This window comes from Sapajus apella, unplaced genomic scaffold, assembly GCF_009761245.1.
Source record: "Sapajus apella isolate SASKATOON/1434 unplaced genomic scaffold, GSC_monkey_1.0 scaffold31, whole genome shotgun sequence".
In the NCBI taxonomy this organism is placed as follows: Eukaryota; Metazoa; Chordata; class Mammalia; order Primates; family Cebidae; genus Sapajus; species Sapajus apella.
The window spans coordinates 1,431,400-1,458,024 of record NW_022436971.1 but is presented as its reverse complement, the minus strand read 5'-3'; the positions used below and the strand labels follow the sequence as shown (position 1 = coordinate 1,458,024).

The 26,625-nt window shown below is 38.6% G+C and overlaps 1 protein-coding gene across 1 annotated transcript in view; it reads left to right on the top strand.

Moving 5' to 3' along the window:
- Positions 1-432: 432 nt before the first annotated feature.
- NCOA1 (nuclear receptor coactivator 1) overlaps positions 433-26,625 on the top strand; it is a 277,674-nt gene continuing 251,481 nt past the window's right edge. Inside the window, exon 1 of the mRNA XM_032294315.1 lies at positions 433-451. The gene's annotated coding sequence lies outside the window, so the exon portion shown is untranslated. The remainder of the gene's footprint in view (positions 452-26,625) is intronic.

Genomic DNA, 26,625 nt, shown 5'->3' with positions numbered 1-26,625 from the left:
CGGAGCCCTCAGGGGAAGCGCGGAGGGTGGGCGGGCGACCGGGAACAGAAGGGGCGCGAAGGGGGCGGGGGCCCCGGCTGCAGAGGAGGAGAACTTGACCGCCGCGGAGAGCGGCTGAAATGCCTGTTCTTCAGGCCCGGCGAGCGGGAGTCTGACGCGATTTGCTGAGCCCTGTCCTCCGACGGCTGCACCCCGGCCTTGAGCGCCTCGGCCGCCTGTTCGCTGCTGCTTCCTCGAGCGGAGCCTGCGCCAGGTTCCTTTTGCATCCCCCCTGCTGGGGGACCCCTGCTCCGGAGGAGGGGGCCGGAGAGCCGCGGCGGCGGCGGCGGCGGCCGCCTGGGCCCCGGGGACCGGGCGCCGGGCCCGAGGAGCGGCGGAGGCCGCGGCGGCCTCGTCTCGGTCGCGGACTAGCGAGGCGCCGGTGAGCGCGGCCCACAGGCGGCGGCGGCAGGTGAGTGCGGGCGGCGGGCGCGGAGCCTCCCGGTGGGTGCAGCTGTCACGAGCCGCGCGGCCGCCGAGGCCCTAGGGGGCGGGGAGCAGCTGGCACCCCTCCGCCCCCTGCTCTCCTTTCTCCCGCTCCATCCACCTCCCACTTCTCCGAGTTCCCCTCGCGGCCCCGCGCGGCTGGAGGGGGCGGGGGTCTCAGCTGTCACGGGCACCAGCTGGGGGCTGCTCCCCGCCGAAGGAAATCGCTGCAGCAGCGACTTCTCTCCGCCTCTTTTCCAGTTGCCCTAGTTAGCGCGGAGAGGGCGAGCATCCGCGGAGGGGGCGCGGGCTGCGCGGCCGCCTGCCTGGCGTGGGGAGCGGGCGCCCGGGGCCGCCGCGGAAAGAGGGAGCCGGAAGTCGGCGCGGGCGCCCCTCGGCCCTGGCGACGCCGTGACCTTGGCCAGCTTGCTCACCTCTCGGAGTCTTGCCGACCCGGACCGCGAAATGGGGGCGACCGCGGCGTCGGTTTCGGTCGGCGCAGCCCTCGACGGCGCTGGTGTTTGACCCCGGCGCGCTTGCTCGCCCCTTCCCCCGGGAAGGGGTTTCGGAGGTAGACGTGGGATGGATACTGGACATGTTCCTCCCGGGTTTGGTCCCCTTCCTGGGATTCAGCCGAAAGGGCCGAGAAAGGGAAGCAAACATGTTGACGAGGCAATTGGGAGGTGGGGTTGGTTAGTGGGCAGTGACAGAATTCGGGCCGCTGTCTAGTCTGTTGGAAAAGACCTGGAGGATCGGACACCAGGGTCTCCAGTCCTTACTACCCAGCTGTGGTGGCTGCTTTTTTATTTTATTTAAAAGGAATCACCCCCATAAGTAGACATTGCCCAGTCTGACGACGTTAGAGGGAGACTGAGGGGTTGACAATACAGCCTGTGTGTGTGACAAGGACAGGCCCCGGTGTTGTGGCCGGAGAGTTTCGTAGGAAGGAAAACTTTAAGCTGGAGGATCTGTTAGCCTCTCATGCCTGGTCCTCCTCGTTTCTTATAGAGGTGTTGAACAGGCAGGTGTCCTTGTGAAGAAGGTGACATTTCTCTTCGGAGATGGTGAATTTTTAATGTCGAGTGTGATGTTGGTGAGTGAAGGGTTCTTGAGTGAATTGCAGTCCCAGCACCCTCTGTGGATGCCAAGAGGAATCTCTGCGGCGATGATTTGTGAGGGCTGGTGCTTACATTTCAGTGATTAAGAAATCAAGTGTCTGTTTAAAACATTGCTGCTGTGAAGCGTGGATTTATATGGTACAGTTGAGGGATGGATCTCAAGGGTTAAATTTGTTTGAGATTTGTCTCCTCTTATGGAATTGGTTGGAGGTTAGTCTCAAAAAAAAAAAAAAGCAAACAAAACGACAACAATAACAACAACAAAAGTTGGCCAGAGGAGCCTCAGCTTGTTCCACAGAAGCTGTAATGTAGGAAGGGGCCAGATTTCTTCATGTTGAGAATAATGTGAAAAGAGTATTTGCTTGGGTCTCTTGGCTCTTGAACTAGAAATAGTTTTGGGTTAAAGGTAGCAGTGGGGTTTGATTCAGCTTAACAAATAGGCATTCCTTGAACTATTTGCCATAAATTAGATAAAATGGAAGTGTTTCTGTTTTATCTCCTGTACTTTGTGGAAAGGTCTAATTTGGTTTTGTGAATGAATGTCTGAAATGTTTTCTGTTTCTTCAGACTTTATGCTTTGGGAACAGTGGGTTACAGAGAGGGTCTGAGTTGGGAATATACGGGTTAGAGAGAAAATAAAGGACTGCTGATTAGAAGAACAGGTGTTTAGTTTGATTTTTGTAGATATTTTCCACTGGTTATTAGCAACGTTGAAGTTTGCTTTATAACGTGCAAAATGTGATTTTACATAGCTTATAGTTGATCCCTTCCTTATTTCTCTTAGAAAATCTTTAGGATTGTGCCTATTGCCTTTTTTGTGTGGTTTAAACCAAGGGAGTATTTTAGATCTACATTTTTGGGTAAGTGGTTTTATTGGGGAAAAAAAGTGCTTGATGGAACTAATGGTGATTGTTTCACTTAAACTGGGATTATATAGACAATGCTTTTTCCTCCCTCTTTCTGCCAACATTTGTTTTTGTTTCTCCCTCAATTCCAGGGTTTCGTTTCTAGAAATCTGGGCTGGAAACAGAAGCAGCAGTTTGTATAATCCCAAGATCTTGCTTATGCCAGGAAGCTGTAAGGGTAACATGAAGTGGGTGTGATGTAAAGACACTGCTACTACTTCAGACATTTAACTGTTGAGGGAGTCTAAGGTCAAACTTTAATTTTTGTTGAATTTCCTGTTTTCTGTGTATGTGTTAATCTTTTGGTGGGCAGAAGATTGGGTTGCTATGGTGCTAACTGGTGTATATTGTGAAAATGCTGGCGACATTTCATGCTTTTACTCTATAGAGAAGAGTGGTAAACAAGCCTAAATAATTTAAAGATGTTCTCAGAATGGAATGTTCTCTGCGTGTCCTCTTGATCCTGCTAATCCAGTGAGCAGTCTTCACAAGGACTAAATGTTGAGTAAGTGATGAGGGTGGTACAGGGGTGCTGAAAGGTGGAGTGGCGGAGAGAGGGTATTGAGCATTTCTTGAAATTCTTTTCCCTATTGGACTGTATACCAGACTGATTTATAATTGTTTTTCAAGGACGTTTTCGTTCTCCCTGCTTGGTTGTCATCAATTTCATAGACCTTTGCTTAGATACTACCTCTGCTTCATACTTTAATTTGTCTTTTTTGCTGCATCTCCCAAGGACCCCACATTGTTTGAATGTTGTGTTGCATATCTTATGGAGTTGGGTGGCCTTAAGCCATGTGGCTTAACATAGTTTTCATTTTAGGGCATGTGTGGGAGGTCAGAACAAGCTCATAACACGGAGTAGAGTCTAAGTCATGGAACATAGGGGAGCCCCGGGATTCTCATGATTGTTTTGGCAGTGGTTTTTGTCTTCTAAATATGATTATAACAAATTCTCCAAGGACCATCAGCTGCTTTCCTGGCAGAGATCCAAAAACATTTTGGAGGGTTCTATTTTGCATTACTTGCACATGCTGGATGCTGTGGTGGGCGTGGGATCAGGTGAAATCCATGTGTTTCAGGAGCTGGATATCAGAACACTGTATTTGATCTGGGTTGCAGAACCAAATAGATTTCTCCCTATCTTATATAACTTTTCTATCCATTTGGGAAGACGAGACTGTAGGAAAGGACTTTTTAAAATTGCCTCTTTCACAGATTAACCAGTAGTTTAGCTGTTGGTGATTGGCGACTAAGGACAGGACTCTGTTCTAAACATTCAAGGTGAGGTCTAGTCATTTAAAAGCTTCCCTTTTCTTTCTATTTTAGTTAGACATTGTTATTCTCAACATTTGGTGTCACAGGTCATAAAATGGCCTAGTGGCAACTAGATACCATTCTTGGTTGCTTAATTTCATAAGGAGATGTGGATTTTTTTTTTGTAGCTTAGTTCTGGAAAATGATTTGTGGACATAGTATTTGGATTAATGTAGAGTATAGAAATGATTGTTATATATATCTGCAGGATACATGGGTGAATAAGGGAAATTATTATAAAACACTGATATCAACATATAAGTCCAATTCCGTAAGTTCAAGTAAAGTGAGTTGTATCCATACTTCTTCCCGTAACCTCGTCTGCAACACAGAATTTTCAAGGCTCCTTGGAGTGATAGGCTTTTAGAAAAGCTTAATATGGTCATCACATTTAAAAGATAAGTAGCTTACGCCAAAATAGAAGCTCTAGTCACTCGAGGAGTTCAGTCATTACCCTCATCTTAGATATATTTTGTTCTTACTGCTTCCTGGGAGTATGTTTTAGTGTGTGGAGGGCAGGGATGTTTAGTTTTACTGAATAGCACTGACCTGACCATTAGGCACAGACAGGCCAGACTCATAAAAATAGGTGCAAGCACAGAAGCCAAATGCACCCATTATCAGGACCAGACTTCTAATTGCACTGGATTATCCAGTTTTTCCAGAGTGATGCTTCATTTTTACCCTTTCAGCTTATAATTGTGAGGCAATTTTAAAGCTTCTTTTAGAAATGGAGCTCTGACTTCAGACAGACAGAGGTGTCCTGACCCTTCCAGATACTGAGTTGATGTAGCCTTGAGCTATTTAACCACACTAAACTTCAGTTTTTGTATTTAAAATTGAAGTAACATACATGTCCTCATATTGTAATCTTTAAATTATTAAATGTGTTTAGCATATGATTGGCATGTAGACATTAATGCTGGGTAACAATGGGTGTTTCATTAGCGAATTCATCACCAAATTCTCTTTCTTTTCTTTGTAATTTCTCAAAGTTTTTCCTTTATTTGTGGTTCTACAATCTGGTCCTCCTGTCATTTGCACATGGAGTAATGGGAGTCACATTGACTTTGTAGGCCTAAGTTTCTTTACAATTAAACGAGCATATTGGTCTAATTTCACATTTCTTCTTATTTTAAAATTCTGTTATTTTTAGGTTTATGGCTGTTTGCTTGCATGCATTTGCCTCTCTAATTTATCGTACACATAAATGCTGAAGAAATGCCCTTCTAAAATTTTATGTTATTGTTTTCAGAGGAGACTTTCTTTGGATAGACTTATCAAATATAAATCATTTAAACTGGTTCTTTCATTTCCCATTCCAGAAAATTTGCTGTAGATGGCATATGCAGAAATGCTTTACAAACTGTAAAGTACGACACAAATGAAGAAAATATGATGATGACCATAGATATCTTGCATCTTGGCTTTTACGTGTTCCATTTTCTTTGTTTAAATTGGATTTCCTTTATGTTCTCGTGACCTTCAAAAACAGCATCAAAGCTGGTATTTTTTCAAGAAAGCTTGATTTTTATCACTCTCTTAGCATTAGTTACTCTGTTCTATATAATAAACTTATCTTTCTCTTTCTCTCTCCTCCTTTTGAGAGAGATTACCTTTTTAGTGCATGTTGATTGGTTTTCCTAAACAGATTGGAAAATGCTTGATATGCCATGAACCACAACATTTAGAGTAAAAGATCCCTAAATGATCATTTAGGACAGTCTCCTAAATGTTAATATTTACATCAATATTACAGCTGAGCAGACTAAGTCCAGGCAGATGTATTTGGGAATGGGGTTTCTTTATGAGAGTTACTTTTTGTATTGAAAGTTACAATATTACAAAGAGATTTTAAATTACAAGAATTTTGGTAAGCTTTTGAGTAATGTATAAGCTAGTAGGAAAGGAACATTTTTATTTTTTGACCAAAATTTGACTCTCAAATATTGTAAAAAGGTATTAATCAGGAATTAATTAAGATAATTCTCTCAAAAACTACAAAAGTACCTGTAGAAAAATGCCTGCTTTTCTTGTAAGGCCCTCATTCATAGTCAGCAAATATTTATTGAGTGTTGTCTTTAAGCCAGGTACTGTACTAGCTATACATATTACATTTTATAAATGAGGAAACAAGGATCAGGGAAATTAAGTGGCTAGTGTAAGATTGCACAGCTTGTAGGTGTTAGAGATGACATTTGAGTTCAAACATGCTGAGTGGAAATCCTATTCATACCTTTAAATTGACTTTTCTTCAAGAATGTTCATCACTCTTGTCCACATTATACTTTTTTTTTTTTCTGGACTTTCTTTCTCTTGAGTACATGTGTTGTGGAGACTCCTGCAGTCTTGTTCCTTTCTGATGACCCACGAGCCATATATACCAGTTAATGAAAATGTCACTTTAAGATTCTTGTGCTGTTTCTGGTCTCCCTATTGTACTAGTAATGTTGATTCTTTGGTGCTTCTATCCAGGTAAGCTTATCTTTGGTTGGTTTTGGATTTTTAGCAATAAAATTCTGCCCCTCAAATTTTATTAGTATTTAGATAGCTAAAGCTTAGTGCGCTCTGTTTTTGTTTTTGGTATTTGGAAAAATTGCTTGGTCATTGTCTGTGTTTCCACTTGTAATTTGAATGGTTGATTTTATCTTAAAATTTCAGTTTGCCTGTATGGCTAAAATATTTACATACTTTTATTACCAAGCGTAGATTTGATTATTTAACAGAAGATATTCTATTTTGAATATATGTGTGTATATAAGGAGATCACGTCATATTTGACCAGATAGTTGAAGGATGAAATGTCCTTGAGTTTTGAAAGTATCTGTGTGTGTAATATTGGCGTTACTTTGGTGAATTTGTTTGGAGGAAACAAAAAGTTATTTGTTCTGCAATGTCTGTTATCTCCCTTTCCATTCTAAATGGTACAGGTAGTCTGTAATTGAATTTCTAAGTAGCTACTCATTCATTCAAGACATAGTTATGTGAGTACATACTTTGTTCAAGGTGCTGTGCTGTAAAAAGATAGTGGCTATTGAGAAATTAACCGATAACATATAGATCCTGTTTTTAAGGAGATTTTGACCTGAGAGAGGTGATAAGACAGACATACAAATATCTATAATACTAATTGAATGTGGTGAGTGCTATGAGACAGGTCCTGAAACAGTACTTTGAGAATTTAGGGAGAGGGAATAATTATTGTATTTTCATTTGAGAAAGATCAGGGCAAGTTTTATGGAGGGCTTGGTGGTAGACAAAAGCACTGAAGGCAGGGGATGATTTCTTTAAGAATAGGCACAAGGAGAACAATATATTCAGGAAGATTAAATAACAAAGATGAAAAAGCAGAAAAGCTTGAGGCTATTCAGGGAGTAATGCAGGGGAAAGAGCAAGGAGTGTGGCATCAGCTGAAGTGGGAGAGGGAAGCAGATCGTCTAGGTGTAGTAACAAGACATTGGTGGATTTTAATGGAGAGAGGTGGTAGAGAGCAGCATGTAGTAAGTATGTCGATCTGGATGAAAATGAGAAATGTCAGCGTTCCAAATTTACGTGGATCTTTTCTTGGCAGGTTTTATACCCCAAATTTTATATTTGAGGTTTTTGAAATGATTCCATATGTAAGGCTTACCCACACTGGGAACTTATTCACTCATTTTTATGTATATTTAAATACAGATTATATATATTTTTTGAATATAAGTTAGTACAAAATTTTTTTCACTGCCTTATACTTTTTTCCAATTTTTAAATTTTTTCCTTTTTATTATGAATTATGTCTTAACCTACATGTGATGCGAGATATGCATATTGCATGATACTTGCCCAAAAGTTAGCCAGTTGATCCAACATGATTTATTAACGCATTCGTTTTAATAATTCCCACTATTTTGAAGTCTACATTTTGATGTGCTAAGTTTCTATACTCCTTTTTTCTGATTCCACATTCTTTATTCCAAAAATAGACTTATCTATTTAATATGTGGTAGTTCCTTACTGTTTTATAATTTGTTACTGATAAGGCAAATCTGCCATCAACTTTAAATAAATATTTTAACCTCCCAGTGATTCTTAGATGCTGATTTGAATTTATTAAATATATAGATCAATTTTGGACCAACCAGGATTGCAGTATTCCACCATTCCTCCAGCATCGTTCTGTGACCCTTTGTTTATCAGGTCTAATTTCATGCCCTCTAAATGTGCTTTATATTGTTCTTAGTGTACTTCTTACCCATTTTATCTTATATTTCATACCATTGACTTTTTTTTAAAGCAGTAGATATTCTTTTAAACAGTGTATTATCACTTGGCATTCTTTAAGATTATGCAGTGGACTTGTTTGTTCAGTGTAAAAATGTTGTCTTTTTGTATAAATATAAGTGTATCTGATTGTATAAATGAGATTGGTCATCCAAGTTGGAAGCCCCTGGCTCTCATTTATAGTTCATGATTTATTTTGCTGATTTATTTATGCCTTGCCATGTTCCAAAACGGTTTTAAGGCAGGATGTGTCATGAAAAGTCTTGGACCTTGTTCCAGCCCTGTCTTTTATTTGACTGATACCCCTAGCCAATGTTACACGAAGGAAACGGTGTTGAAGATAACTAAGTGTCCCTGAATGTGCTGTGGTATGTCCTTTGCCAAATTGGTAGTAATTCCGAGACCATACAGTGTAATTCGGGTACCTTTAAAGATAAGTCTCTTAAACTTTGATAGCAAACAAAGGAAATCAGTTGGAAGGCACTGATGAAGAGCCTTAACTCTTGGGAGCCCAGGCACTTACAGCGCAGCATTTCTTAACGTTAGATTATCTGGGAAATGGAAGAAATACTAGAGTTCTGTAAGGATATTTCTTCACTTTCAGACTGTTATAGTGGTTTGTAGTTTACAGGGGCTTGGGTGACTGGATTTTTAGATTTATTATTTTAAATAGTAGAGTCTTAACACTATTTTATTTTGCAGTAGAGATCACTTACGCAGATCTTTTTTATACTATTTCATAGAGATTAACTCTTCACCTTGAGGCAGAGGAGTTAAGAATGATCTAACTTAAAGATGACTTACTCAATTTTCTTTCACAAAAAGACAAATGCCCCAAGTTTGTTAGCACTTTCTGTGACGTGGTTATAAGTGGTATGTTACCTAGCAAATAAACACAGTGATTCAAAAAGTAACTGCCTTTTCAGACCAACAACAAAAATTTAATGCTGTAGAGAAAGGATATTGAAAATGGATAAAATTATTTCTATTAAGGGATTTAATTACTGAAAATTGTGTATGTTAACTTTAAGAGCTTTTTTATATGTACTCTTGAACTTGGAAACAATTTTCTAACCTGTGTAAAAATCTTGTAAAAGAGGTGTTAGTGGTTTTGAGCCCATTTGCTGAAAACACAAAAAGGCAATGCCATCTGATTAGTTTATAAGAACAACTGATTGCCATCAGGAAATATGGAAATGCGCTAGATGAATTTTAGCAAAAACCTTTGCATAAATGGTGAATGGGATTGGAATTGAATATCATGTTTTATTCAGTGCAGCCAGTAATGGAGTTCTTCTTTTGGTTTCTTTCATCTTTGCGAGGTAATATTTTTCAGCTATGATAACCATTAAAACCAAATAAAATAGTTATATATTATAAAAATGAACCAAATTTAGAACTAGATCTTCAAGTTGCTATATTACAAAGTGTGAAAGCAAGATATAAAAATAACAAACTGGGCCGAGTGTGGTGGCTCACACCTGTAATCCCAGCACTTTGGGAGGCCGAGGAGGGCCGATCACAGGGTCAGGAGTTCGAGACCAGCCTGTCCAATATGGTGAAATGCCATCTCTACTGAAAAATACAAAAATTAGCTGGGCATGGTGGCATACTCCTGTAGTCCCAGCCACTCGGGAGGCTGAGGCAGGAGAATTGCTTGAACCTGGGAGGCGGAGGTTGTAGTGAGCTGAGATAGTGCTACTGCACTCCAGCCTGGGTGACAGAGTGAGACTCTATAAAAAAAAGAAAAAAACCATGTTCAGTTACATTTCTGTCACCAAAAGTAGTGAGTGGTGTTACTATAATCACAATGTTAGGAAGAACAGAAAGTTTTTATGTCATCAATAAGAAAAATAAATGTTTAAAAATTTAGTTGCTACAGTATTCTTTTTAATTTCAATTTTTGTGTATGCTAAATGTACATAATTTGTTGATTTGGTATACAATATATAAATTATAAATAAGTATACTTATAATGGATTCATATTAAAAAACTCTTAAACGGTGAGATATCTGATAAAAATGGTTATCATGATTCTATACCAAAAGTTCATAGAATAAGAGCCCCTAGATAGGCTTTAGGGGATCTGTTAGCACTTTGAAATTGTGTGTAAAATTTTGTGAGTCTATACATTTATCTGGGCAGAGGGTCTAGAGCTTTCACCAAATTTCTGAAAGGGTCCATGACCTCCCCCAAAGGTTTAGGATCTCTGTTTTTGAGGACTGGGACCTCAATAACTCCATTCATCCAATTGTACCCTCTTGCCAAGTTTGATGGATACATCTGATGTCATTACCCAAGCCCACCGTATGACTGAATGTGCAGTTCGTTTTTCCACTTTGCAGTAGATCTGATTGCAGTGCCTCTGGCTTTTACACGTGTTTGAGTTCTGTCTGTTTATTGCACAACTACCTGGCCCTCCATCACTTGGCTGCTTTTATATATATTATTTCCCACCTAGTCTCCCTAACCCCCAATTAAAAAGGGTGGACTTAATTGTGTCGGTGTAGAGACAGGAAGGCATACAAAGAGCCCAGTTTCAATTCACTTCACTTTAAGTATCCCTGCTGGGTAGGTTGGGATTCACAGTTGTTGTGTTGTGACCTATCTTTAGCATCTGAATTTCAGCTTTCTAGAATCCTTAGGTCTGATTTGACATATAATAAAAACACTTTGCAAGTTCTGTTGGCTCTTTTCTCCTCGCTGATGTCATTCTAATGCAGGCTTAATTATTATTCTTTTTTTTTCTTTTTTTCTTTTGGGGCTTAATTATTGAGGTAGTATCCAAAGTGGTCCCACTACCCAGTGAGTTCCTTCTTCATATGTCCCATATTTTGATTTGGAATGATTATCCTAAGTTTTACTTTTATGTGCCTTTTTACTCAAAAACCTTCAGTGGTTCCTCATTACTATCAAGATAAAGTTGTTCCTTAGCCTGGCATTTAAAGCTTTCCAGTGTCTGGCACCAACCTTCTTTTCTGGTTTCCCACTAGTCTGCCCCTAATAATTGTGTTTTGAAATAAAATTGTCAGTTTTTTGGTCCTCTAAACATCTCTTGGACTTTTCTTTTCTACCTCTTTATATGCTGTTTTCCAAGGAATGTTCTCCCTTAATCTAGTCTATGCCTCTTGAAATCCTATCTATTCTTTACAGCTCAACTTAGATTTCACCTTGCTTATTGTGTTCAGACCATAAACTTTAAAAGTAATGAATTCCTTCTATAAACTCTCCATATTTATTTCCTTGTTATTTGTTTGATACATTATACATACGACCTTGTACCTTATGACATTTTTTGTTTTCATGTGTGCTGTCTCCTATATTAGGGTATGAGAATAGCAAAAGGGGATTATGTTTTATATTTTGTCCTCTGCAGTGCCTTACACACATAGATATTATAATATTTGCCAAGTCATATTGATTAAATCATGATGCTACTTAAATGAATGTACTTAGAGAAGTAGACCTTTTGTGGGTGTGAATATGTACATGTGTGCACATATGTGCATGTATGTGTGTGTTCCTAGAATACTCGCAGATAAACTAGGGATTTTCTTGACTAGTTTCAGGGTATTTTGGGAATTGAATTGGAAATCTGATATTGCTTGGAGAATGTGTTGTTCTACAACATAAGTTGGCTGTAAAGGGATATGTTCAAAAGTCTGGAGTAGCCTGGTGAGTCATTGTTCTCCGGTGTAGAGCTCTACCCGTCATGGGTGACAGAAAAACTTGTGTTCTTTCCTCTGTATTCTTTTTTTGTTTTGAGATGGAGTCTCGCTCTGTTGCCCAGGCTGGAGTGCAGTGGCATGATCTCGGCTCACTGCAACCTCCCCGCCCCCTACCCCGGGTTCAAGTGATTCTCCTGCCTCAGCCTCCCAAGTAGCTGGAACTATAGGTGGCTGCCACCACGCCCAGTTAATTTTTGTATTTTTAGTAGAGACAGGGTTTCACCGTGTTAGCCGGGATGGTCTTGGTGTCCTGACCTCGTGATCTGCCCACCTCAGCCTCCCAAAGTGCTGGGATTACAGGCGTGAGCCACTGTGCCTGACCTCCTCTGTCTTAACAGTGATGGAAATACAAATTCCTCATGTATTGAGGATTACTACATTTCTGTTTTAATTTTTCAATACATTCTTCACAATAACATACAAATTTTAATTGAATACCTGTTGTTTGATAATATGGGGCACCATAAAATAGTTATATTTAGGATTCTTGCCTTTAAGGAGATTATAACACCTGTAAGGGAGTCTCATTTGCTATAAAACATACATACATGAATTTAAAAATAATATACAACAATACAAAATATGTCACATGAGAGTATATGACTTAGTTTTTAACTGAGATGTGGAAATTCATCTAGCACTCACTGTTTCTTGCACTTGAAATTTATTATCATGTATGCTTGTCTCTCTCTTTTTTTTTTTTTTTTTTTTAGATGAAGTCTTGTTTTGTTGCCCAGTCCGGAGTGTAGTCTAGTGGCATGATCTCGGCTCACTACGACCTCCACCTCCTGGGTTCAAGATATTCTCCTTTCTCAGCCTCCCAAGTAGCTGGGATAACAGATGTGCACAACCACACCCAGCTAATTTTTGTGTTTTTTAGTAGATGTGGGGTTTCGCCATGTTGACCAAGCTGGTCTTGAACTCCCCGACCTCAGGTGACCCCACCCTCTTCGGCCTCACAGAGTTCTGGGATTACAGGCGTGAGCCACCGCGCCCAGCTACCTGTCTCTGTTTTTATGTGTATCCTTTCCCTCTGGATTGTAAATTATAATGGATAGAGACTATTTCTTGTACTAGTTTGTTTATATCACAGTGCTTTTATAATGCTCTACCCATAGTATATATTCGTAAGTTTTTTACTGGTGATACTAGGAGCCTAATATGATCTGGGTAGGCGTTTCAGAGGAAATGGATTTGAATTCGATTTGTGGGCTTTGGAATGTTGCTTATGGCGTTGTCCCATGGAACATGAAAAATGAGTTTTGTAGTTAATAAAGTAGGTTTGGTGTACCATCTAGAGCATGAAGCCTCCTTGGTTACTGTGGCTTTGGCCCTAAGGTGACCCACATCAATTCTTCTTATAGACTATTGGTTAAAAGTAGTCATAGGGCACTACTTAATGGCCTAGGAAGTATGGGTAGGAACATGAATATTTGGTGAGCAGTAAATGGTTTTGCCTCACTGTAGCAGAATTGATTTTCCTTAGAAATGAATACCAAAATTGGTAGTCCCTACTTGGAGTTATTGAAGAAAAGTGGAATTGCTTTTATGTGTCAATCTAAATGGAATTTTTATTATTAAATTTATTTGTGTAAGGAACTTACAGGCTCTGAATGTAGCCTTTGGGACAATTAAAGGAGAAATTTTACTAATGCGTCGGGGTTAAGTATTATAAATTGTTTTAGTTTGCTACCATCCTTAGAGTGGATATTTGAAACAGAAAGTGAATATTTGGCTTCAGTACGCCTGGTTCAGACTTTCCTACCTGTATTGTTAACTGGTAAGATTATAGGGTAAGAAAAGTGAGAGAGGGAGTAAAGGGCTTTTAGATACTTTTGGAGACTTTTGCTGTCTGAGGAGTTCACAAAATTTCTCTAGTATCCTTGGAGGTCATTTTCCCCTTTTTAATTAATTAAAACCTGTTTCTCTGTTTGCCTTTCTAATGCTTGGTTTGCTAAGGACTACTGGGTGGTGGTTATAATAGTTGGCCAGCTATTGATGTTGGCCTAATGTGCAGAACAACTAGAAAGCTTAGATCCTTATTTGTGCATGAGACATGATTTTTTCGCTGTTTTATTCCTAAAGTCATCAATCCTGAACTTTTTAAACCTTAGACTTTCTGACTATATTCCAATGTTTTTTTCTTTTTAAAATTAAATAATGAACCATATAAGATACATGATGACATTCTAATAACAAATTCAAATAAATGGAAGTATATAGAGTTAAAAAGTGAAAGTCTCTGTCTTGAAGACTTTTTTTTAATGGTAGCCGTTAATTTAGGTTATCTAGTAAACACCCCTCCCCCCATTCTTTTTAATTTTTTTTAGGTCACAGCATCCTTCCCTTTGGCCCAAGGAATGGGCGTGTGATTTAGGCTTGGTCTGTCATAATACTCCATTCTTTTGGACACAGTGATTGCTTCTGGGTGGCCATGTGATGACCTGGGCAGGTTGAGTCCTTCCTTGAGATTGAAAAACATATTGGATGAAGGACAGGTTCATCCTATTGGAGTTGCTAAGCTAATAAAGAGAGTGCCATGAAGGAAGCCCATCTGCCATAGGAAAGAATGAGGCCAACATACAGAGTAAAGCAGAGCTGACTGAGACAGACAGACTCTGTCATAGACAGACTCACTCACACACCACACTCACTCTCACATGCTTGAATGCATGAGCTTTGGGAGCCATTGGAGCCTCAGGATCTTAGTTGCATTTTATATTAGATCCACCCAGTATTTCCCAGTTAAATGAACTAATCAGTTGCCCAGTTTGCTTGTGCTGGTTTGCATTGTGTTTCCGTCTTTTGTAACTGAAAGAGTCCTCCCTAATCCTTACCCCTGTTGGCACATCTCCCTTGTGCTCTTTCTCTTTCACACACACAAATGGGATCGTACTTTATGAGTTTTTATGTCTTTAAAAACCTAATGTCATGGGAATCTTTTTTTTTTTTTTGAGACACTGTCTAGCTCTGCCGCCCAGGCTGGAGTTCAATGGTGTGGTCTCAGCTCACTGCGACCTCTGCCTCCCGGGTTCAAGCGATTCTCCTGCCCCAGCCTCCTGAGTGGCTGGGATTACAGGCGCCTGCCACCACACCCAGCTAATTTTTTGATGGGGTTTCACCATGTTGGCCTGGCTGGTCTTGAATTCCTGACCTTGTGATCCGCCTGCCTGGGCCTCCCAAAATGCTGGGATTATAGGCGTGAGCCACTGCGCCTGGCCTGTCATGAGAATCTGTCTATGTCAGAATATGAAGGTGCCATTTTATCTTTTTAATGGTTGCATAGCATTACATTGGATGTATATTCTGTAATTTTTTAAACTATCTCTCTTTTTATGGACTTAGATGTCCAGTTTTTTGCTGTTTCAAACTGTGTTTCAGTAAACATCCTTGTTTCTATTTGTTTTTGCATATGTATGATAACAATCATGGAATTATTGGGTACGTTTAAAACATTGATGTCTTTTCGAATTGTCACCACAAAGGCTTTATCAGTTTACACTTTTGCTGAGAGCATGTAATAGTTGCTGCTTTCCCCCGTCTTTATCAAGTCTGTATGTTATCAGTCATTTCTATTTGGGCTTATCTGATGGGTGAAAATGGTATAACATAATTTGCAGTTCCCTTACTATTGATAATGTTGATAATCTTATTAAATTAAATGTTTACTGTATATTAGATTTTTTCCTCTAAGTTTGTCCTATTCATATTTGTTCACTTTCACATTGAAGTACTTGTCTTTTTTTAAAAAATTGCTTCCTAGCTGTAATATGCCTATGGTGTAGTTATATTTATACTAACTAGGAATGGACTTGGTAGACAGCTGACCTTGCTACTTAGTTATTTCAGAAAGATATGAGATGTGCTACTCTAAAGCTTACATTATATATATATATATATATATATTTTTTTTTTTTTTTTTTACAGATATCCCTGGGCATTTAATTGGCTTGTATCTAATAATCCTGTATGCTGCCCAGTTCATTTGGTTAGCTGAGGGTACATGTTTCTCAGTTGGATGCTCTATGGCTGCTTTATTTAGGTAATTTTATGGCTGAGCTAATGCTGGGAAGCTCTTGCTTTGATAACTTTTGGGGTCAAAATCATTGTGACATTTGAAGGCTATAGAATTTTGGGACTCAATTGACTGTCCATTGGTGCAGATTCAGAATCATTTTCAGAGGAAAATTTTGGCATGCTACTTTCTTGGCTCACCTCCATGGAGAGGTGGGTTGGCAGCCTACTTAGACATCTTTAGTGGTTAGATTCCTTAATTTTCATAGAGAATATTCACCTGACTGCATTTGATTGACTATGAAATATATATAGTACCTCTAATTGGCAGTATGGAATAGCTTCACTCTAGCAACTATGTATCCGCATACTCTGCTGCCTGATTTTTATAAAAAGCCTAGTAGTCAGAAACAGCATTTTTTGAGAATTGCTTAAAAGACATTCAATCCATTGCTTTAGAAATAATCAGTTTTTACTTGAATCAGGCCCGAATACCAGAGTGTATGTTGATTGCATTGTTTTAGACTGGGATAGAATTGCTTTTACAGAATTGTTCTTTGGTGTAATGCAATAAACATTTATTGGGAGCTATTAAAAGAAACAGCTTTATGAAATTTAGTACTCCTCTTCTAGAGTTCTTGTGAGGATATTATCTCCTTTATCTCAATATCCTTGTTGATGTTGTTGCTACTATTACAGTACTACTGTTACTATTAGCAGCTGATCTGGAGGACTAAGACTGAACATAAAATGAGCTAATGTATGATGGGGAAATACTGTCTTTAGTTGGAAGCAAATACTTATATCCAAAGGGAGACAGCTTTCTAGATGGGGGGCTGTGTTAAGAGTGTGGGCTCTGGAGCCAGATTTCCCAAGCTTGAATTCTGGCTCTCTCTGCTACTAATTGCGTGTTGCTTAACCTCTTGGTGCCTCAGCCTTTTCATCTATTAGTTAGGGATGATAGTACCTATCTCCACAAGGTGTCTGTGAGAATTTTGTGAGTTTACACATATAAAATGCTTAGGGCATGCCTGGTCCAGAACATATACAATGAAGGTGAGCTGCTGGTTTTTTTTTTTTTTTTTAATGTTTAAAATGAATCTTACCTACTAGTGGGGTACATGTGATATTTTGATACATGCATACAGTGTATAATGATCAAATCTGGATATTTAGGATATCTATCACCTCAAACATATATCATTTCTTTGTGCTATAAACATTTCAGAGCTATATTTTTTATCATCATCATCATCATCATCACATCATCATCGTCATTAGAATCTATGTAGTAAGTTTTTTCCCAGGTCTTGGTACCAGGAAACACGGTGTTTCCTTTGACCAGCTGGTTTGCTTGTGTTACATAGTCATCATGACTTTTGTAACTGATAGTTATTTCTCTCTTTGGAAGGGAACTCAGAGTCAAATGTGTATTCCTTCTCTTATAACTGAATAGGACCTTGTGGCATATGGTTTGTGTGGTAAACTTACCTCTGACTTTATCTTATTTTCCTCCCTCATTTTCTCTGTGCCCAATTTCTTCTTTCTTTTTAATTCTAATTCACCCTGTGAGCAGTCTCAAATCCTTTTTGGAATAATATGGAAACAAGTAATTTTATTACAGCATATGCTCATATTGAAATTTCAGATTAATTTTCGTTTAATTTACCTCAAGCTAGCTACATCCTCATGACAAGGAGAAGCTATAATTTTTATTAAGATATCTCAAATCATATCATAGATAGATTACTTCTGGGAAGGTTCTCTTTGACAGCTAGTCCTATTGATGGTGTGAGCTTTCTTTTAAGCTTTAATTACAAAGAAAATTGTGAAATTTTCATTTCATAATTATGACATTTATTCTCATTTTTTCCTTTGACTTTTGCTCCAGCCATCTCTTGTAGATTTGGGGAGAAAAAGGGGGGCTTATTTAAAAAACTTGTGAACCTATAGTCTTAAGAATACTCTTCAGAATAAGACTTTTATATTAGGTTATAGCATAGGCAGAGTAAAACCTGTATGTGTTGTTATTGCCTTTCTTTTACAAGCCAGAACATTAATTAATTTATTTGCAATGGTCAAAAAAAAAGGAATTTCCCAAAGTCTAAAATATTCTTGAATATTCTGGTTATATCATTAGCATATTCACTACCCCAAGCAGATGTACATGGGACTGATATTGCCTTTTTGGGGGAGAATTAAAAAAAATTTAATGAATGAAATATCTCAAGTCTTTTAAAAAATTTATAGATTCCCTCTTCCCCCACCTTTTTTTCCTTTGTAATTTATCTTTTGAAGAACCTGGGTGGTTGTCTTATAGAATTTCCTGCAGTCTGGATTGCAGTTTAGCTAAATGTGTTGATTTGCCCTCTATATATTCTGTAAATTGATAGTTTGACGTAGAACCTTGATTAAGGTTTGATTTTTTGGGGGCGGGAGGGCAAGACAACTTTATAGATACTATTGTGAGACACACAAAATCTCTGGTTATCTTTTGTGATGTTAGTGGTTGTTGGTATCACTATTGGCTTTTACTTCTTAAAATCCCAAAGTGATTACCATGTTGTCTAGAAGAAAACGGGGAGGCATTGTCTGGAAATGATAGAATCTGCTTTGTACAAATAAGGCTCCTGGTGTGACTATGTGAGAATGAAGCAATATTGTGTGGAATCCAGAAGATCTAGGTTTCAGTCTTGGCTCCTCTGTGTTGGAACTGTTTAATCTTACGTAATCAACAAAATCAGCAACGATGACAACAGCAGCTACCATTCACCTAGTGCTTGTTTTGTGCCAGATTATGTGCTAAGTGCTTTATATACGTTGGTAATCTAATCTTTATAACAATCCCCGTAAGCCAGCCATTATCATCTTTATTTTTGCAGTTCAGAAAGATTAAAGTGTCCAAGGCCATATTGCTAAGAAATAATGAAACAGGGAATTCAAGCCATGCTTTACTATGGTCTTGTGCTCATAATCACTTTGTTCTTCTATATCTGTAAAAATGTATTTACAAATAGCTGCCTTATTTACCTTGCAGATTAATTAGATGATGTTTGTGAAAATACTTTGACAAATAGGATAGATATTAAAGTAAGAGTGTGCTGGGATGACCATGAGGATGCTGGAGGCTTTGCTTGTGACTAAGTGACAGTGAAAAGTTTGATTGAAAGAACAGTGTGGTCATTTTCTTACTTTCATTTCTATTACCATGGCTGTTGAAATGTAGGAGTGTTTTCTTCTCTTGTTAAAATTGAGAGTGATAGAGATTTTTTTTTTAATTGCATTTTAGGTTTTGGAGTACATGTGAAGAACATGCAAGATTATTGCATAGGTACACACATGGCAGTGTGATTTGCTGCCTTCCTCCCGTTCACCTACATCTGGCATTTCTCCTCATGCTATCTCTCCCCACCTCCCCACCCCCCGTCCCTCCCCCATTTCCCCCCAACAGATCCCCGTGTGTAGTGCTCCCCTCCTTGTGTCCATGTGTTCTCATTGTTCAACACCGCCTATGAGTGAGAACATGCGGTGTTTGATTTTCTGCTCTTGTGTCAGTTTGCTGAGAATGATGGTTAGAGATTTTATAGGTGGTAAATGTTGCATGTCAGAGGTTGCTTAAGAGTCCCTGGGTGAACAATGATGTATTGGTTTTACTCCATTTGCCATATATGTAGGCTTAGTACAGATGGGTTTTTTTTTTTTCTAGTAGAGATGGAGTTTCACCATTTTGGCCAGGCTGGTTTCAAACTCCTGACCTTAAGTAATCTGCCCACCTCAGTCTCTCAAAGTGCTGGGATTACAGGGGTCAGCCCCCACACCTGGCCGCACTTTTTTTTTTTTTTTTTTTTAAAGAGTCAGGGTCTTGCTCTTTTCACCAGATGGGAGTGCAGTGGCATGATCATAGCTTACTGCAGCCTCAAACTCCTGGGCTGAAGTGACCCTTCCACCTTGGTCTCCCAAGTAACTGGGACTACAAGCATGCACCACCTGGCCTGGCTAATTTTTAAATTTTTTGTTAAGATGAGTTCTCCCTGTGTTGCCCAGGCTGGTCTTGAACTCCTGGCTTCAAGTGATCCTCCTGCCTCAGCCTCTTTGTAATCTCGGAGTGCTGGGATAACAGTCGTGAGCCACTGTGTCTGGCTGTGCACTTTGTTTTTGCTAAACTTTGGTAATGTGTTTATCAGAAAGCCCTAGGGCTTAACCTGGACACATTTTCTTGGTACTTTGCTTCTTGCAGTTCTTTTCTTACTCTGGGGATTTTATTGCCATATTCTCTTTACTATGGTGAAATATCTAGTATTTCATTCTGATATTCCCAAGAAAGTTTTCCCATTTTATTGAGATATAAATCATATTCCATAAGTCACCCTGTTAAAGTGTACAATTTGGCAGCTTTTAGTATATGCACAAAGTTGTACAACCATCACCATTATGTAGTGTCAGACTGTTTTGTTTCCCCAAAAAGGAATTTTATGCCTGTTAGCAGTCTCTCCATATTCCTCCCTTCCTCAGCCACAGGCAACCACTAATCTACTTACTGTCTTGCCTATTTTGTATATTTGATATAAATGAAATCACAATATTTCGCCTTTTGTCTGACTTCTTTCACTTAGTATAATGTTTTTGAGGTTCATCCATGTTGTAGCATGTATCAGTACTTGATTCCTTTTTATGGCCAAATAATGCCCCACTGTAATCCATTTTGACTATTAAGAATAATGCTTCTCTGGTTTTTCATGTGCAAGTTTTTGCACGGCCATATGTTTTCATTTGTCTTGAGTATATTAATTGCTGGGTCATATGATAATTGTTTTTAACATTGTGAGAACTGCAAAACTGTTTTCCAAAGTAGCTGCACCATTTTACATTCCCATGAGCAGCCTATGAGGGTTCTGATTTCTCCACGTCCCCTGGTGAAGTGGCATCTCACTATAATTTTGATTTGCATTTCCCTAATGACTATATTGAACAGCTTTGCATATGCTTTTTGGCCATTTGTACATTTTCCTTAAAGAAATGTCTCTTCAGATCTTTTGCTTATTTTAAAATTGGGTTGTCTTTTTGTTATTGAATTGTAAGAATTCTTTATGTATTCTGCATGCAAGTTGCTTATCAGATACGTGGTTTGCAAATACATTCTCCCATCGTATAGTTTGTCTTTTTACTTTCTTGGTGGTTATTCTTTGAGGGACAAAAGTTTCTAATTTTAATGAGGTCCAATTTATTGTTTTTGATCCTTCTTATGCTTTTGGTGCCATATCTAAGAAACAGTTGTCTAATCCAAGGCCACAAAATTTTTTGTCTTTTTCTTCTAAGAGTTTTGTAGTTTTGGTCTTTGGTCTATTTTTAGTTAATTTTTCTATGTGGTATGATTTAGGTCCCAGTTATTTTTGCAGGAGGGACAAAAGCTCATTATCTGCCAAATGTATACATCAGTAGCACTTTCAGTTTCCACCTCACTTGCTAAAAGTTTAATCACTATATGATTCCGCTACTTCACTTGTTTCACCTTCGACTCCCTGCTAATGAGTATTTGCTGTACCAAAACTATACCAACTTTTGCATTTATCGTAGAATGCGAGAGTTAGGAGGAAGTTTATTAATCATGCAGTTGAATCTCTTTATTGGAGTAGAGCCCCCTCCACATCTGTGGCAGAAGAGCTTTCAGAGGTGTTCAGTTCACTGAAGTGTGTTGTACCTTAATACAGTAGTTACATTTAGAAATCTTACCTATTCAAACATCATTTTATAAATAAAAAAGTTATTTATAAATAACTTTATAGTGGGTTTAGGAACTCAGTAGTTTTAATAAGTTATTTAGTCTATAGCAGTTTAAATTAAAGAGAGTTGGTGACTGCATCAAAACCCACAGTGTTTTATGATTAAATGAGAACATTATATCCACCAGTGTAGTGGGAGAAATGCTTGTATTCCTAAAGCAATTCAGTTCAGTTTTTAAAAGCACTAATGGTTAGAAAGTTTATTCTTTTGTTCAGCTGGAATGTTGCCCTTGGTAATGACTACCCATTTTATCAAGGTCCTCTTAAAACTCAGAGTCTAAAATTAAACATAATACTTCACTTATGTGCAGAGTGGTACAGAGTGTAATTGGCTGATAGTTTTTTTTTTTTTTTTTCCTTTTCATGTAACCCAAAATTAAGCTGTTATTGGAAGCCATACTATCTTTGGGGCTTATCTTGAGTTTGCTATCAGTGAAACCCCTCTCTTAACAAGAATTTCTAAGTACATCTTCCTTTGAAACACTACAGTTGTGAAATGTGCTTTGCACCTACAGATCTGGACTCATCTCTGTGACTTTTTGGCTGCATGACCTTAGCCAAAACACTGAGTTTCTTTGATCTCAATTTGCCTTTCTGTTGACTGGGGTTAATTCCTTCATTTTGGCAGTGTTGGGTGATTAAATGATTTGTGCATATGGGTACATATGGCTCTGGCACACATAGATGAAAGTAAGGCTTGTGAAAACAGCCTTCTGTTACAGGTACTTCTTTGCTGGACTTACTTGGTCGGCTATTAGCTATTTGTTAGCATGCGCCCAGTTCAGATGTCTTTATATCCTGAATTGATAGGAAATATTTCAAACATGCAGAAAAGAGTAACTAGTGGAAAAATCATTCTGTGTACCTTCTGCACGACTTAGATCTTAACATTTTGTCTTATTTCAGATTTTTTTTAAATAAGCAAAACATTGTAGAGTTAAACTTCTGTGTACCCTGTTTTACTCCTTCCCCATTCCCCAGAGGAAACGTTGTTCTGAATATATTTGTTTGTATATATAATGTAATTGTTTTGCATGTTTTAAATCTCAAATACATACTATACAGCAATACGCTCTTGCAGTACCCATTTTTCTTTCCTCATTTTTTTCCTGCAATTTCTATTTCATGGCTACATCACAATTTACCTACTCATGCACCTCTGGGTGGTTATTAGGTAATTTCCATGTTTTATTATTAGACAGTGCTGTAGTCAACATTCCTGAACATACTGCTTGTGAACATATGTGTGTTTCTATAGAGAGCTTGTAAGGAGAGAGTGAGTGTATGTGCGCGCATATAGGATTGGAATCACTGATTGAAAAGTATATGCGTATTCAACTTTGGAGAAAAATTTGACATTATTTAATAAAGTATACCAATTTAACATTACTTTCAGAGTGTGAGAGTTTTACATTCCTCACATTTCCATTTTTTAGCATTATCTAAAATGGATTCATAAGGTTCTACATGGTTAGCAGCTATTAGGTTCAGCAATTTCTCCAGCCAACTCTAGAAGCACTTGCTATGTGTAGAAAACATTTATTCTATCAAATGAACAGGCTTCTGGTACTGTGTGGCTCAGGATCTATGACTAACTTATTCTGTTAAAAGGCCACCAGAATTCATTTGACCAGTTTAGTTGAAAAATAGCAAATTTTTATCTCTGAGTCACAAGTATTGGTAATAGTCTTCATTACTTATATATTACTTGATTAAGCTCTATGTAAGCAAGTAAAGTGAGTCTCTGGCAATTATGGCCTAAAATAAATATTATTAAGAGATAAAATAAGCATAGTATAATCTGTAATAAAATGTAAATATAGGGCCAGGTGTGGCAGCTCACAACTGTAATCTTAGCACTTTGGGAGACTGAGGCTGGCGGACCACTTGAGCCCAGGAGTTTGAGACCAGCCTGGGCAACATGGGGAAACTCCATCTCTACAAAAAATACAAAAATTAGTTGGTTATATTGGTGGTGTGCCTCTGAGGTAGGAGGATCCTTTAAGCCCGGGAGGTCAAGACTGCTGTGAGTGGGGATTGTGCTGCTGCACTCCAGCCAAGGTGACAGGGCGGAGTGTCTCAAAGAAAAAAAAAAAGAAGAAGAAGAAAAAGAAAAAAGTAAACGTATAAATAGATACATTTATATGGCTTAAGATTTTGACATTAAAGACTTCTAGGAGGCTGGGTGTGGTGGCTCACACCCGTAATCCCAGCACTTGGGGAGGCCAAGGCAGGCAAATCACAAGGTCAGGAGAGCACAAGACCATCCTGGCCAACACGGTGAAACCCCATCTCTACTAAAAATACAAAAATTAACTGGGCGTAGTGGCGGGCACCTATAATCCCAGCTACTCGGGAGGCTGAGGCAAGAGAATCACTTGAACCTGAAAGGCTGAGGTTGCAGTCAGCCAAGATTGCGCCATTGCACTCCAGCCTGGGTGACAGAGCGAGATTCCAATTAAAAAACAAAAAACAAAAAAAACAGAATAATAAATGGAAGTAAATATTGTTTAGTGTAGTATAATGAATGTCAGGTGAATTTGCAGAATTAATAAAACTACATTAATTATCAACAGCTTAAAGACAGAGATGGTACAGATTCATTGGATTAAGAAGCAAGTGTGTGAGCCAGAAGAGTGATTATTAAATCATGACCTTTGCTTGGACTCCAGGCATCAGGATAAGTTATCAAAGTTGTTTAATCTAATTTAGCATTGAGAAAGAACTTATTTGAAAGAGATTATTTTTATTTTTTTAAATTTTGTATTAAAAATATGTTTCATATGACATCCCTAAATTATTAAAGGTGCCTTTAGGAACAGCCTATTTTGGGGATGTTTATTTTGGCAACCTTTTATTTATTTTCATTTTTATTATTTTTTTGAGACAGGTTCTGGCACTGTTACTCAGGCTGGAGTGCAGTGGCACATACATGGCTCACGGCAACCTCCGCCTACCAGGCTCAAGCAATCCTCCCATCTCAGCCTCTCGAGTATTTGGAATTACAGACCCACACTACCATGTCTGGCTAATTTTTTAAAACTTTTTTTTAGAGATGAGTTCTCACTGTGTTGCCCAGGCTGGTCTCAAAATCCTGGGCTCAAGCAATCCCCCTGCCTCGGCCTCCCGAAGTTTGGGTATTACAGGTGTGAGGCACTGTGCCCAGCCTTTGGCAGCCTTTTAATAATTTATCTCTTCTTTTGGTATTTTGAGTGATTAAAAGTGATTCATGTTATATTACTTGGAGGAAGGTTGTCTTGTTTTCTTGATTGGTTGTTTTGGCCTAAAGTTATGAAAGGAATATTGGAACATTATGGAAACTAGGGAAATGGGAAAGAGAAAAAACCCCTAGAGCAAGTAAAGTAATAACTGCCTGTACATAGTACTGTCCCTAAACAAAAGCTATTAATCTGATGGACTTCTCAAAGTTAGCCTAGATTTATAACTTTATTCAGTTTTTCTCCTAATGCTAGTCCATAATTTATAGAACCAGGAGTTAAACCAAAAAAAAAGAAGCCTTCAGTGAAGCTTCTTCAAGAAAGACGTTACTCTTTTAGTTCTACTTCTGCTCTTTGTCAGTGCCTCAGAAGCTCTTAGTAAGGAAGAGCTGTAGCTCAGCCAGCAGACAGTTACTCTAGCAGCTTGACTCCTGTATGCTGGGTGCTTGGTAGGCTGCATAGGCTGAGCCTTGCTCTGCATGTTTCAAAGGCACAAGTGACGGGGATCCTGACCTATTAAATAATTTTTTCTCTTTATGAATATAAATAGGCTTTGTCTTTTTTTTTTAATTGAGGGGAGAAGCAAAGACAAAAGTTCATTAAGTTGTAAATGCACATGAATTGTATGTCGCTACTGTTAACTGAGCCAAGCTAATGGCTACACTAATGAAATGTCAGTGAATATATTAATAGAGATTAAGAATTTTCCCACCTTCAATTCCTAGTCTGATATTGACCCTATTCTGTCCTCTCCCACATATTTGTATCATCTTTCTCACTTTCTCTCTTATACCTCTGTTATACCCATTCCTGTGAAATTGCCTCTCTGGCCTTCATACCAATGTACTTTCCTATTTCTATCCAGCTTTTTTTGTTTTTAAAAATATATCTTTATATACCAGTGTTTTGTCCTATGCTTCCTCTTCAACAATATATATATATATGTATGTATACACACACACACACACACACACACACACACACACACACACTGCATTTTGTTTAGACTACTCAGTATTTTAATACATGTTGAATTTTAATGTTTTAAGGCAAGCGTATACTCTCTTCAGTTAGATACAGGCATGTTTTCCTATGGCTTAAACTTGCCCCATTTACACATTTTTTTTTTTTTTTTTTAAACTTTGGCTCTGGTAGAGAATTGAATTTGTACTTTTTATATTGTATTTTCTGCCGTGAGAGTCTTCCTTTTTTTCCTGCAGTTTCTCTCTTCTTCCATTCTGTGTGGAATCTTTTCTGTTTGTCACTGCTCTTCTGTTTGCACACTACCCACCCTTTTCCAAGAGCCAGCGTGTACCTGCTTTCTCCTTCTGAGCAAGTGCATTTCATTTGTACCTGGAGCTACACATTGGATTTTCTCACAGCCAGGTCCTTCTTGGATTTCCCTTATCTGGAGCTGAGGTTTCTTATACCGACAAGGTGTTGCCACTGTGAGATTTCCTTTCATGGAAACTAGAAGGCTAATTTACCTAGCACACATGGCTTTGACATACAGGTATTTATTTATCTGGCTCAAACAATTAGAGTTAGAATACTGGAAACAAGGTTATTCTTAGGAAGATGTAACTCAAAGCCATCAGAGCACACATTTGAAGTGGTTATCATTAAGCTTAGTTGTTCCTAACTTTTTCATTTTAAGATAGTTTTATCTTTGTATTAGGGCACAGCATGGTAGAGATAGTATGGCTGGCTGTTTCTAGTGACAATTATGATAACTTGCTAGGATTTATAACTAGGTAGGGAATTATTTAGAATTTTAGTTAGTGAAATGGTAATATAGTAATAGCATCAGAATTTT